Source organism: Schistocerca serialis, chromosome 2 (genome assembly GCF_023864345.2).
Source record: "Schistocerca serialis cubense isolate TAMUIC-IGC-003099 chromosome 2, iqSchSeri2.2, whole genome shotgun sequence".
Lineage (NCBI taxonomy): Eukaryota > Metazoa > Arthropoda > Insecta > Orthoptera > Acrididae > Schistocerca > Schistocerca serialis.
Genome location: NC_064639.1, coordinates 1,045,397,642 through 1,045,412,414, shown reverse-complemented (window position 1 = coordinate 1,045,412,414; position 14,773 = coordinate 1,045,397,642). Strand labels below are relative to the sequence as shown.

At 44.8% G+C, this 14,773-nt stretch overlaps 1 protein-coding gene across 1 annotated transcript in view; it reads left to right on the top strand.

Annotated features, from left to right (window-relative positions):
- The first annotated feature begins 1,341 nt into the window (after window positions 1–1,341).
- Window positions 1,342–14,773, top strand: part of LOC126458476 (serpin B6-like) — a 238,280-nt gene continuing 224,848 nt past the window's right edge. The window contains exon 1 of the mRNA XM_050095570.1: window positions 1,342–1,440. The gene's annotated coding sequence lies outside the window, so the exon portion shown is untranslated. The remainder of the gene's footprint in view (window positions 1,441–14,773) is intronic.

Here is a 14,773-nt window from a genome sequence, read left to right as displayed (position 1 = left end):
TCTTAGTACCAGCGCAGCAAGGCGGTATTGGCTAATATTACAAGGCCAGATCAGTCAATCATGCAGACTTTTACCCCTGCAACTGCTGAAAAGACTGCTGGCTGCCCCCCTTCAGGAACCACTGGTGAGTCTACCCTCTTGAGAGACACACATTCGTTGTGGTTGCACCTACAGTATGGCTCTCTTCCGCTACATATTATAAAATTTCCTAAATCTTTTTAGGAAAATTGCAGGAAGGTAGTTTTGGGAGGGTGACGGAGTGGGGGGGGGGGGGGGGGGGGGGGGAGGGGGCAGAGGCGGGAAGGGCGAACAACCAGGAAGGTTTTGCATAGGAGATTCAGTCACATGCAAAACGCATGTGACCCGATATCCTCTGTCATTGTTTTAAAATTACATGTCAGTTAAGTAAACGTATACACGTCTCACGCAGTAGCCAGTACAGGAAGAGACCTATGATCATATGACGTGCGATCAGCATATCGCCTTTCCAAATCTTCAAAAATGTTTAAATGTGCGTGAAATCTTATGGGACTTAACTGCTAAGGTCATCAGTCCCTAAGCTTACACACTACTTAACCTAAATTATCCTGAGGACAAACACACACACCCATGCCCGAGGGAGGACTCGAACCTTCGCCGGGACCAGCCGCACAGTCCATGACTGCAGCGCCTTGGACCGTGTCGCCTTTCCCTCCAGCACTTATTGACAGTAGATGATTTCTTACGATGCAGCTGCTTTTGTTCAAGTAGCTCCTCATTTCGCCTCACAGTGTCTGAGTGAACCCCGTACCGGATCCCCTCCTTAAAAATAAATAAGTAAATGAGGCGACACTATGACGGTCCTTCCACAGCGCAAGCAGCGGCGCCATCCATTCGACTACGGAAGCGGTCTCTGTCACTGCAGTTAATGCACTGGACTTGTCAGCTCCACGTTTAATACCGCACCAGTAAACTTTTAAAAATAGTACAATTTAATCGTATGTAGGTGCGTTGTTCACGCATGTTAATTGTTCCTGGGGCAAGAAATGTGGCTCAATTCCCTCCTGTCTCATAAGAAAAACGAAACTCGTGGTTCGAATCTATCTCACGATCTATGTTCCGTTCTACTTGTCAATCTCAGGAAAAATACTTCTTGGCATTTTACTGAACTATCAGCTCGCGAAATAATTAGTTTATGAAAATTCCCCTCTGAAGTGACAGCATCCTACAGTATAGTTACTGCATCACTTTGGAAGCCAGTGCTCTCGATCTGCTTTGCGACACAATTTTCCTAAAGAACAAAGGGAGAAAAGCTCCGTTCACGGCGCACAGAAGGAAAAGTAGTTCGCCGTAGGGGCATGACGTCATCGCAGTCTCGGTGGCTGGAGTTTGCGCGTATCGCAGTAGACGTTCTGGCGCCTGCCGTCTAGAAGCATCTCTGTGGCAGCGTCGAATACACAGGTAGGTGCACACTACGCAGTTTCTATTTTCGGGTTTTATATGCAGTTGTACGCATAATGAAGTCACTATTCTTATATGGTATGTCGATGCTTAAGGTCGGATTATTTGTAGCAGCTGAGTTTTCCGAACAACTACTACAAAATTACGCAGCAGAATAGTTTTATGCAGTTGTAAGCCGATTTTCGAGGAACTCTTTAAATCCTGCAGATTTGTTCACGTTACTACGCAAATGTACTGTTAAGGTCAATACGACCTGACATTAAAATAGTTCAAAAAACTTCTGACATATATTTTCGTACAGTTGTTGACATTGTTACATTCCAATTGGTTGTTGAAAATAATAATAATACCAGTACCCAGAACTTTATTTTTTAAAAAATCTGTTAATAATAATAAAACTAGAATGAAAAATACTCCTTTCATAGCACAGAAGCAGCTTCTCGACTTATCTGGCAGCTTCAAATACATTTAAATCACAACATTTTGACATATACGAGCTTTTTTACTTGTTAGTATTAGAACCCACATCATGCATCATGACATACGTGATATCATGTCGAATAACATGACACATACTATCGTGTCGTCCAATATGGCATTTGTCATGTCGTGCATTATAGGATACAACGTGTCATTATTGTTTAGGATGCATTCAACCCCACTCCTGGGATGGCACCCCCACTCTAGGATACTTTCTGGTATAGACGCATCCCACTATCTAGAAGCACATAAATTTGTATCTGTTCGTTCTTACACCTTTACCATTCTTGTAACAGGGTTTGGGTTTGGGGGAGAAATGGTCGCTGGTCGCCACGGGGAAAAAATCAACCCCCCCCCCCCCCCCTCTGGCACCCCGATGTAAAAGAAATTGTTCTAGCGTTCCCCAGTAACAAATCGATCCCCAGATATTTTACCTCCACCCCCCACCCCCCGGAAAAACTTGTTTAACTTGTACATGTAAGCTCTTCAGCCATGCGATGTTATCTGTGGCTGGCGAATCTTCTGGGTTTTTGGCATAGGGTCAGGGACTTCAGCCAGTAATTTGCAAAATGCAGGTATGCCAACACTTTGCAGCTAGGAGAGTTTACTGCATTGGGTAAGTATGATTAACTCATAAAATAAACACGAATTTGTCAAGATGATTTGATTTTAATTTCTTTGGATCTGCCATGTAAGTAGTGAAGCTAGTTCCCTTTTATTACATTCCTAACTCTGCCAAGGACATACTCGCCTTTTTTGTGTTTTGATATAAGCGTTTTTCATTCTGGCTTCCAACTTTTACTGTTACGCAATTCTGACATTATGCCGCCATACCTTGGCTACCGATGTAGATTTTTGTTGACTCAGGCGATGATACGGTATAATTTTGTTTATTGGTTTCGAATCATGTTGCTGGAGTCAGGCATTGTTGATCTGGCACCTCTCTGGCTACCTACCTAGTAAGGTTGAACCTGTCCAGTGCAACCTACGGTATCCGTGGAGCACAGAAGCCTCACTATCAGGTCAAGGTCACGTGCCTGCGAAAGGTTTTCTGTTCCATTTACCTTTTAAATTTTTAGTATTTTTTATTTTCATTATTTTTTTAAATTTTTTATTTTTAAAATTTGCGTTTATTGTTACACCCATTGTATTCATATACGCATGAGAATGTATATGCAAACATAAAAAAAATAAGCACAGATACTAAATACAGTGCATAAAAGAACAGCAAACATAAATACAACATCGAACGAAATATTAAATACTTGGCGAAGTTTATGACAATAATTTATGTAAATAGTTTATATTACGTAGATAAACTTACGACGCGACCATGTTACATGTATAACCTTACTTGAAAGCTTGCTATGTCGGAAGCCGCACGATTCGCGCAACAAATAATAAACTTTTGGAAAGCATACATCAGTTATTATCTTTTATCTTAAAATTCTTGTCATTGTTTTTTAAAGTATGCAATAATAAAAGCTGATAATTAAGAAACGTCCGCTAGAAAGCCTCACGTGAATAATTGTGGGCCGAAACGTTGGAACAACTAATCCGAATTACATACTAGTGTGAACTACAAAACAGTGTATGCACTACAAAATTGTATCAACGTTTCAGTCTTGTACAGAAATTGACAAACTTGTTTTGTCCCAAAATATTTCTACAAGATAGCATGTAAGTTTTTAAATAAAACGCAGTAAAACATTTTTCGTTGGTTAGAAATAAGGTAAACTTTTTTTAAATTATTTTTATATCAGTTCTCGGGTTGGTTTAATTTTCTACGTGGCCATAGTAAAGCTTTAAATGCTAGGCATAATTCGGGTCTAGCGCATGCGTTATTTTGCACACCCAAATATTTTACGATGATTTTAAGCCAATGGTGAATAAAATCTTTAACGGATAAACTACGAAACGATAATTAACTGTAATGACCAGTTTTTTTAATTATGTCAAAATTCAATACATTTCTACGAAATAGTTTCATGTGCAAACGCGTGGGTTTCTGCACGTAACCCCAAAGATGAAAGATTTTTGCAAACGCTTCTGATAATTATCGTAAGAACTTTTTTCTTATCATCTGTATCACTTTAAACCGTCTAAGCACATGCGACTTCAGGCGTGGCGCCTTACATCGCTCCTGCCTACAAAGAGCCTGTGCATCGGGAAAATGACTGACAGTGACAGATGGTCTGAAGCGGGTTCAGTTGAGTACGTACGGTAGTTTTAATTTTTGTCTGCTAGAGGGCAGTAGCGGACAGGACTAAGCAGAAAGAACTATGATGTAGTTAAGAATTTTGACCACAAGAGTCCCGTAGTACACAGAGACATTCCAGAAACAGGTCAAGATATGTTTTTGTGGATTGTTCTGTTTATTTCTTGAAGGCTTTTTTTGTTTATGTTTGTACAGTTTTGTATATGCTTTTAGTAGTATGAATAATGCGTGAATGTGGTCTAAAGCAAATATGTAGATCATTGTTCTACTGATGAACGCTCTACGGACTAGTGTGAGAAAGTTTTAAGACAATGTGAATGCAGATGACGGGGAATGTTGTATCATAATATGTTAAGTAAGTATATGGTAAATGGAAAGCTATGTCGAGTGCAAATGAAAATAGTTAATAACGTAAAGTATAAACAAAATGTCGGAATGTTAAATATTTAATTAGAGAAAAGGTGCAGTTCGAAAGTGTGTTATTTGTTGATTGGTTAGTCATGAAAAGCGCGGACTAGGCCTAACGAGGGAGAATAATGTTTTTCTATTGGCCTTAAAGAAAACTGGCCAATCAGAACGGAGTATTCTTCGCGCGTCTTTTCTCTCGGAGATATACACTATGTGATCAAAAGTATCCGGACATCCCCAAAAACATACGTATTTCATGTTAGGTGCATTTTGCTGCCACCTACTGCCAGGTACTCCATATCAACGACCTCAGTAGTCATTAGACATCGTGAGAGAGCAGAATGGAGCGCTCCGCGGAACTCACGTATTTCGAACGTGGTCAAGTGATTGGGTGTCACTTGTGTCATACGTCTGTATGCGAGATTTCCACACTCCTAAACATCTCTAGATCCATTGTTTCCGACGTGATAGTGAAGTGGAAACGTGAAGGGACACGTACACCACAAAAGCGTACAGGCCGACTTCGTCTGTTGACTGACAGAGACCGCCGACAGTTGAAGAGGGTCGTAATGTGTAATAAACAGACATCTATCCAGACCATCACACAGGAATTCCAAACTGCATCAGGATCCACTGCAAGTACTATGACAGATAGGCGGGAGGTGAGAAAGCTTGGATTTCATGGTCGAGCGGCTGCTCATAATCCAACATCACGCCGGCAAATGCCAAATGACGCCTCGCTTGCTATAAGGAGCGTAAACATTGGACGATTGAATAATGGAAAAACGTTGTGTGGAGTGACGAATCACAGTACACAATGTGGCGATCTGATGGCAGTGTGTGGATATGGCGAATGCCCGGTAAACGTCATCTGCCAGCATGTGCAGTGCCAACAGTAAAATTTGGAGGCAGCAGTGTTATGGTGTGGTCGTGTTTTTCATGGAGGGGGCTTGCATCCCTTTTTGTTTTGCGTGGCACCATCACAGCACAGGTCTACGTTGATGTTTTAAGTACCTTCTTGCTTCCCACTGTTGAAGAACAAGTCGGGGATGGCGATTGCATCTTTCAACATGATAGAGCACCTGTTCATAACGCACGGCCTGTGGCGGAGTGGTTACACGACAATAACATCCCTGTAATGGACTACCCTGCACAGAGTCCTGACCTGAATCCTATAGAATACCTTTGGGACGTTTAGGAACGCTGACTTCGTGCCAGGCCTCACCGACCGATATCGACACCTCTCCTTAGTGCAGCGCTCTGTGAAGGATGGGCTGACATTCCCCAAGAAACCTTCCAGCACCAGATTGAACGTATGCCTGCGAGAGTGGAAGCTGTCATCAAGGCTAAGGATGGGCCAACACCATATTGAATTCGAGCATTTCCAATGGAGGGCGCCACGATCTTGTAAGTCATTTTCGGCCAGGTGTCCGGATACTTTTGATCACATAGTGTAGAATGCTTACAGCAGTCTAAGGAGTTGGAGCCCAGCCTTTCAATGGTATGGTCGTGTGTAGTATGAGCTCAGAAGAAAGTTATAATTTGCCATTTTTAGTTGTGCTACATGTTTCAAAATTGTTTTAAAGTGAAGGCATATTTATTCCTGTGTGTTTTCTTAGAAATTACGGATTTTTTAAATTAATTTTGTGTTTGAGGAATGACAGTAATTCCGCGTGGCATATTGAGCAGATCGGTGACTAAAAACTTGAGTGCATTAGACACCGATAAAATTAATAGCGTGGCGAGCATTTTCATTTTAGAACAATCCGTGCATAGCAGCTGATCAGATTTCAGGAAATACGTTACCATGAACTTGCTAAAGTGAATGACAGGGTTTGTGCATGATTGTTGTGCTAAGAATAGTACGGGCTTGGTAGTGAACCTTTTACATCTCAAGGTTCAGAATATACCGACTTTTGCCAGTATTTCCACCTTTCATTCAAAATTAAGACCTTTTCCCGGTTCTTAGAATAGTTAAGTCGTAGCAGTACGGTAGGTTTCTGCTCGTCTTTGCTACCAGCCATCTGCTGCAACGAGTGCAAGTAGGTGCAGGTAATGGACGAACGTATCCATGTAGCCCCAGACTGACGAACACCGAATTTTACGTGCATTTTATGTGCATGTTTAGACTACTATATCGTGGCAACGGGTAAATTTTCACAAAACAACAGGATCCCATTAATTACATGTTTTTGTGCATCTTCTTACAAAATTTGAACCGATTCCCCCAAGTTTGAAACATGGAAGTGAAGCACGTAAGAAAAATCACAATAAATGTGTTTTTTGCACGTAAAATCCGAATGAACCTAGATTTTTGGAACCGAGTTTCCAGTTTTATTGCGAAAGTGTGCATTTTTAATTATTTAATTCACTTTAAACTGTTTCCACGCCTTCAGATCACTCAAGAACAAATTTTATATGCTGCATTCACAAATTTAAGCCATCGTATCTCAACAACGGCTAAATATTAAAGGATTTTTTTTTGTTATTATTATTTTACTTTGTGCATTTAACTACCTTCGTGTAAAGTTTGATCCGATTCGTACAAGTTTAAAAGTACAGAAGTGGCATGCTTCAAAAACTTCCCAGAAAACGTGTTTTTTTGCACGTAAAATCCAAACAAAGGTATTTTTTTTCAGACGGTTAAACGTTATCTTAGACCAAGGTTCGATACACCGGTGGCCGGGATTCGAACCATCAGTCTCGATCCATTCCGGAGTTACTTAGGGGTGACTGGTTTTGCACATAAAATCTGAACGAGGGCGATAGTGCACACATCAGAGGCTGCTACCCAGGTAACTGATTGTGTGTGGGGTACAATCAGGAGCTTCGTAGATTAGGCGACCCTCCAACCAATCCGGATAATGACAGCTGTAGGAGAGCGAGAAGTATCTGTGTAGGATTGAAAGAAATGCCTGCTGAAGATGAGTGTATTAAAGTCCTAGTGGCTAACTGCCGAAGCATTTGCAACAAATTGCTAGAGTTCGAAGTGCTCCTGAAAAGCAGCGAAGCTCATATAATACTAGGTACAGAAGAAACCTGAAATTGATAGCAATGAGATTTTTGGGGAAAATTAAAGTGTATATCGAAAGGATAGGCTAATGGGAAATGTAAGTGGTCGATGGAGACAGGAAACTCAAATCCACCGAGATAGAAATTTAAGCTGCACGTGAGGTTGTTTGGGCTATACTCTGTATCAAGGATGGGCATAAAATGGTAATTGGATCCTTCTATTGCCCACCAGACTCATCTACTGATGTAACCGAAAACTTTAGAGAAAACCTCAGTTCATTTGTACGTAAGTTCCATGATCATACTGTAATCATCGATAAATAATTTAATCACTCAATGAGGAAAATTACAGTTTTGTTAGTGGTGGGCGTAACAAGTCATTCTGAGAAACATTACGAAACGCCTACTCTGAAAACCACCTAGAACAGATAGTTCGGGATCCCACTCACGATGGAAATATATTGGATCTAATGGAAACAAATAGACCTGACCGTTTTGAGGATATCCACGTCAAAATTGGTATCAGTGATTATAATGCGGTTGTGGCAACAATGATTACGAAAGGCAGCTAATATCCCAACGAGGAACTTGAAATTTCCGTACAGGTCAGGGGCATGTAGAGAAACTATGGCTCAAATGTAAAAGAGTTATTGATGTTCACTGGATAGACATGTTCCCAGTGGAACAGTTCATAATGGTAGGGAACCTCCATGGTATATAGCTACTGTAAAGAAACTTGTAAAGAAACAGAGATTACTTCACAGTTGGTGTAAAACAAAGCATTGGAGTTTAGATGGAGAGATATCGAATGAAACCCTTTTCGCTTCAAGAGGGAAATGCGTGAAGCCTTCAGTGGCCACCGTAGCAGAATACTGTCAAATGATCTTTAACAAAACCCAAAGAAATCCTGATCGTATATAAAGGCTGTTAGTTTCAGCAAAGTAGCGAATGAGACAGGAACTGAAACTGACATTAGGAAAGAAAAAACTCAAACCCTTAACTTTGTTTTCAAATGTTCCTTTACAAAGGAAAACCCAGGAAAATTTTCCCAATTTAATCCTTATACTACTGAAAAGATGAGCCAAATAAGTATTAGTGCCAGTGGTTTTGAGAAACAACTGAAATCGTTAAAACTGAACAAAGTTCCAGGGCCTGATAGAATCCATGTCAGGTTCTATATAGAATTTGCGGCTGAGTTAGTGTCTCCTCTAACTATAATCTCTCGTAGATCCGTCGATCAAGAAACGGTGCCCAGTAGTTGGAAGAAAGCTCAGACAACACCCACCTACAGTAAGGTTTCACAAAACTACCGACCAGTATCTTTGAGACGATTTGTTAAGAATCTTAGAACATTTCTTCAGCTCAAAAATAATGAGATATGATGAACAGGATGACCTCCTCCATGCCAACCAGCAAGGATTCCGAAAACTTTGATCATGTGAAACCTAAATCGCGCTTTTCTCACATGACACACAGAAAGCTTGGGATCTAGTATTTCTTGATTTCCAAAAAGGATTTGATTCAGTACCACACCTACGCTTATTGTCAAAGTTCGGCCGTATGTAATATCAAGTGAAAGTTGTGACTGGACTGAGAACTTTTTGGGGGGGAGGACACAGCATGTTATCTTGGTTGGAGAGTCATTGTCAGGCGTAGAAGTAACTTCGGGTGTACGCCAGGGAAGTGTGTCGGGCCCTTGCTCTTCATGTCGTACGTTAATGAGCTAACGGTCAATATTAGTAGTAACCCCAGACTTTTTACAGATGACGCAGTTATCTTAATGAAATAATATTTGAAAGAAGCTGCGTAAATACTTGGTCAGATCTTGATAACATTTCGAAGTGCGACGGCTGTGTTGGCTACGCTACAGTCTGTTGCGCAAGGCGGATGACCTTGAAACGGACTTAGTCGCTGAGGCGAGTGCCGCGCAGGATCGCGCTGAGTTTTTACTAAGCGCGATCCGGTGAGTAAAAATACTTCCGGTTGCGTTATCACTTATCGGCAGGAAGTGTGGCGTCATATCAGCACTCGCAGGGCTCGGCAGCTGTGTAGCGAGGCCACTGCATTGCAGATTGTTCACGAGGCAGCAGCACGTAATACACAGCCATGCCTTACCGTCGCAGAAGATACGCAAGGAGGATGAGGATGCCTGTCTACAAGAATGTTGACACGTTTGATATTACTCCGAAGCCAACAGGACAACAACAATTACTTGGAGGACCAATTACTTTTGTAGGATGTAAACTAAATTTTTCTTGCACAACTAATGAGGTGCACGTCACAAAATGAAGAAATTTAGTATCTTATGACTATAACATCAGTAAGTCGTAGGGATATGAAATGGGATGATTACATAGACTCTGTGGTGGACTTCGGTTTATTGGAGTGCCATCATTCTAAAAAAAAAAAAAAAGGAAAATAGCTCACAGATCCATTCCGGCGGGATGAAGAGAGTACACTAAGAGGAAGAAGACACGTGGGGTGGGAGATGAAGAGGGAAGACAAGGCAGGAGGGAATGCAGAGACACTGAAAAGGGGCACAAGAGAAGGAGGGGGAGAAGGAGGGGGAAGCCGCTCAGGAGGAGAGGGGGGGAGGAGAGGGAGCCCTGAGGAGGAGGCAGGACGATGGGGTTAGAGTTGGTAGGAAGGGTAGATGTCAGGGCGGAGCTCACCATCTAGGAGGGGTAGATGGTGGAAGTTGCGTTGGGAGAGGAGATGGAGGCTGTGGAGATGGAGAGAGGGTGGGACACAGCGGTAAAGGCGTGGCAACTGGTTGGGGGTGGAGAGAAAGGGAGACACCAGGGGGTGAGGGGGATCAAGGCGGCGGACATATAGCGTGCGGATGTGTTCAAGGAAAAGGAGAAGGTGGGGGAAGGGGATGAGGTCGTAGAGGATGCACGTGGGGGATGGAAGGCGGATGCGGTAGGCGAGGCAGAGCGCATGGCGTTCGAGGATTTGGAGGGCTTTATAGAACCGGGGATGGGCGGAAATCCAAGCTACGCTGGCAGAACAGAGGATGGGGCGGATCAAGGATTTGTAGGTATGAAGGATGGTGGAAGGATGCAGACCCCACGTCCGGCCGGACAGGAGTTTCAGGAGGCGGAGGCGGTTGTGAGCTTTGTGGTGGATGGTAAGGAGATGGGGAGTCCAGGTGAGGTGGCGGTCGAGTGTGAGGCCAAGGTATTTGAGGGTAGGAGTGAGGTGGATAGGACGGCCATAAATGGTGAGGTAGAAATCATGGAGGCGGAACATCCCCAACTCTCTTGTGGTTCCATTTTTAGGTATTCCACGCCGACGTCTGCTCGTAGATACGTATCGTCGATAGGTTTTCCGGTTTTACTTCCCGACGTGACAGCGACGACTCTCCATTGAGGTGCAGGCCTTGTGTTTTGCATTTACTGCGAGTCTTGTAAATATCGCTTTTATTTAGTAATTTGCCCGGCTAAAACTATCCCCTTTTATGATTAAGATAGCCTACGCCACCTTTCGGAGGAAGTGGGGACGTTAAACAGTAACAAAAGTTCATATTAACCAGTCCGTAAAGCACGTAAACTTTCACTTCAGTTAGCGTGTTAGATAATGTCTACGCTTTCCGCTAGATGGTGCTGACTTACTGCTGAATAGCTTTGGTTCCGTAAAACCTTCACTGATTAGTACTAGGTAAGTCAAATAAGTACAACACTCTTGTATTTCACTTTCACTCTATATTCAAGGATTAAGATGGTGATGGATGATGGTCTATTTAAGAGTTTCCTAGCGCGGAGGAATCTAAATAGTCCGCAATTGCCGATACGCACGCGCTCTACGTCCAGATTCGCAACTAACGGCACACGACACTTTCAAAAGTCCACACGTTAATATCTGAGTACCGGTACCTCTGAATTCACTCGTATCAGCAAATAATTTGAGTTTCTGTCGTCTATATGTCCGTAAAGTTCCAATCTAGCACTAAAGTCCTAAAATCCCCTTAATACTCCGTTGCTACCAACAGTCAGACGTCGTACACTTCATTCCTTTAAATCTCCGTAATATTCAAACAGTTTATCGTGAATCTTAACACGATAAAGTCCAATCAAGTTATTGTCTCGCTGACTGACACGGGTTCCCCGCCCTTTAACGAAACAATCAAGGAAAAAAGGCGGCAATAATGACGATGAGGCCTTTTCATAGGTTTTTCATCACAAGAGTTTATCGTCACTGCCTTCTCCATGACGGAGCTTCCGTGGCTTTGCTGTACTTAGACTTTAAACTACTTGCTGATATACTATAATATTGATCTGCAATTACCGAACTCTGATTCTACACTATTTTCCCCTCTGAAAATTCTATTCTCAATTTGAATTTATTCTTTCTATAGCTTTTATCACTGTAAATTGAACCGAGGTGTTTCACGGAGTACGAAGCTCAGTGAATTTGCGTAGCGTAAACACGAGAGTGGGAAGTGTCAGCGGGGTCACAGTTGAAAAACCGAGGAGGGGGAGAGGCCCTCTTCAATGCTTCAACTGCCAGGCAATTGACCACCTGGCAAAATACTGCTAAATGTCCCCACGTTGCGTAAAGTGTGCTGGGGAGCACCTGAGCCGGTAATGTCCGTTCCCGACAAGAAGACACCCACGTGCTGCAACTGCAATGAAGAACACGTCGCCAGCTTCCGCGGATGCAAAGCCTTCAAAAAAGCAGCCGCAAAAGGGCGGCAGGCACCAGCGAGGAGGGTTCAGCTGGGAAGAAACTACGCTATTGCAGCAACAGCGGCGACCGCGGCAGTGTCCGATGGGAAACGCCTGCGAGGCCGGCACAGCAACACGCCGAGCAGGCGCAGCAGGCGGAGCGGCCTATCCGCGCAGCGGAAGGCGTTCCCTGACCACCGCGAGAGGAGCACGGCCGGCCGGATACGTGGGCGCTGAGGAGGGAGGCCGCCACAGCGCCACCCTCTGTCCCCACCGACGGCCGCCCCACCACCACCGATCACTGTAACCACCGAGGCCGCAGAGCTACGAGACATGCTGCGGGAGTTCAAATAGCTGCTACTCCAACTACCGCAGATGATCGTTTCTGCACTGATTGCGGCCAACCGGGCCAACATCACAAGACAAGCCAACAACACCCGTGATGCCTAATCACATCATAGGTCTCACCATCTGCATATGGAACGAAAACAGCATAAGGCAGCAGGAGGGCGAATTTAGGCAGTTTCTACGCGATGAGGCTTTGGATATGTGCCTCGTGTCTGAGACATGGCGTAAAGGCGAGGGCACCTAACTATAGGTGCTATAGTGACGATAGACCAACAGCATGCGGCGAACTGCGACCTATGTAAGAAGAACGCTGCGACACCAGCAAATCCAGCTACCACAGCTGACGCAACTAGAAGCAACTGGTGTCACAGTCAGCACCTCAGTGGGTCAAATGACCTTCATCGCCACGTACCAGAAGTGTAGTTTGAGACGCTATTGGCAATGCGTGGCAACATCTTTATCGGCGGCGACTTCAACCCCAAGCACCCGGTGTGGAACTCCAGGGTCACCACAACCAGCGGCAGGAGGCTTCTTAAGGCGACCACAGATAATGACGCGATGGTTCTGGGGCCATAAGACTCTACACACTACCCTAAGAGAGGCCGCCTAGACATCGCGATCATCAGCCCTGTACACCAAGAGGATCAACCCACATCTGATGTGAGGAAGACTACAAATAGCCTGAAACGAGCTCGAAGCTTGAGCCACCAAGTGGCAGCTCAAGTTCAGTGAAGCGAAGAGCCAGGCTGCGATCTTCACGAGGAAACGTATACCTGAAGCTCTGCCACTAATCCTCATCATAGGAGGCCCCATCCCATAGTCGAACACCGGCCGCTACCTGGGCATCACACTGGATCGGCGCCTTACTTGGGAGACGCACATCACCGAAATACGGGGTAAGGCGCTTGGCCGAATGCGCCTCCTCTACCCCTTCCTCAATCCCACGACCACACTGTCTCCACACTGCGGAAAGACGCTGTATCTGGCACTTATCAGGCCCATGCTGGAATATGCCGCCGTGGTGTGGGGAATACCGCCGAGACTCATATCAGCAGCTTCCAATGCCTGAGACTGGCACTACATCTCTTGCGTTACTTCAGTAAGGCCAAACTACATCAGCTAATGGGCATGCAGATGCTGAAGGTCCGCTTCAGGCAATCGGCGAGACTCTTCTATGCCGACACGAGAAGATCTACGAATCCTCTCATCAGGAATCTGGGAAACCAGATTCACTGGCGAGTGACAACGAGATGGCCGCGCTTGCTACGTGAGTAGCAACGCTGCTCAGGCAGCAAGAGGAAGGAAAAGGAAGAGTGTCAAACCAGAAGAAATAAACCAAGATGCGATGAACTGAAAATCAACCACAGAAAGAAGAAGGAAAAGCAGCTAGACCTGCTAACCCTTCAACCTAACGAAGCTGCAGCTTCGAGATGAAAGCAGCAGCAGCAAACACGAGGTAGACGCCGGGAACCGATATTGCCCCCACTGCCCCCACTGAAGAGGGCAACAGAAGACGATGCACTGCGCCACAAAACTTGTTCGAGAGGGCACACCAGAAGATTTGCGCGTCAACGCCCTCCCCCCTCCACCGAAGGGGAAAACGCGCAAGGAAGATGCCACGTCGTCGGGAGGCGGCAGGAGTGGCAACACGCCAGCTGCCACCCGCAATCCAGCAGCACCCAGCCACGGCACAGCAACCACTGTGCAAGAAGGAGAGCTGTCTGTGGTCGTCTCCACATTCTCTGCAGTAATCGAAAAAGGTCTCGCACCTGGCCGAAATGCTGCAGAGAGTTGCGGATGCAGTGCTGACAGCTATGCCAGTGGCTGCCCGGCAGCTGTCGCAGTAAAGCGCTCCCTACGCCATGCGCGCCGGGGGCAGCGAGTCCGGACTGTCACAGGCTGCCAAGTTGTCTGCACTGCACACAACAAAGAAAAAAGAAAAGCTGCAGAGGGAAACATGAGGGCACGAAGTGCAAGAAAATAATTATCAACCTCACAAACCACCGAAGACAAGGAGGCAAAGTAGGTACAGCTTACCAAGACACAGCCTACTTAGCGGTCAGGGGGTCCCTGATGGAGCCCACCTCGTTCGTTCGTTCTGACGGCAACAGCCGATTCGTGAGTGGAAGATGGACCAGAGATGTCCATGCCTGTATCACTTTTGCTAGCAACCGGTTCCCAAAAGCTTGTGTTGACACGT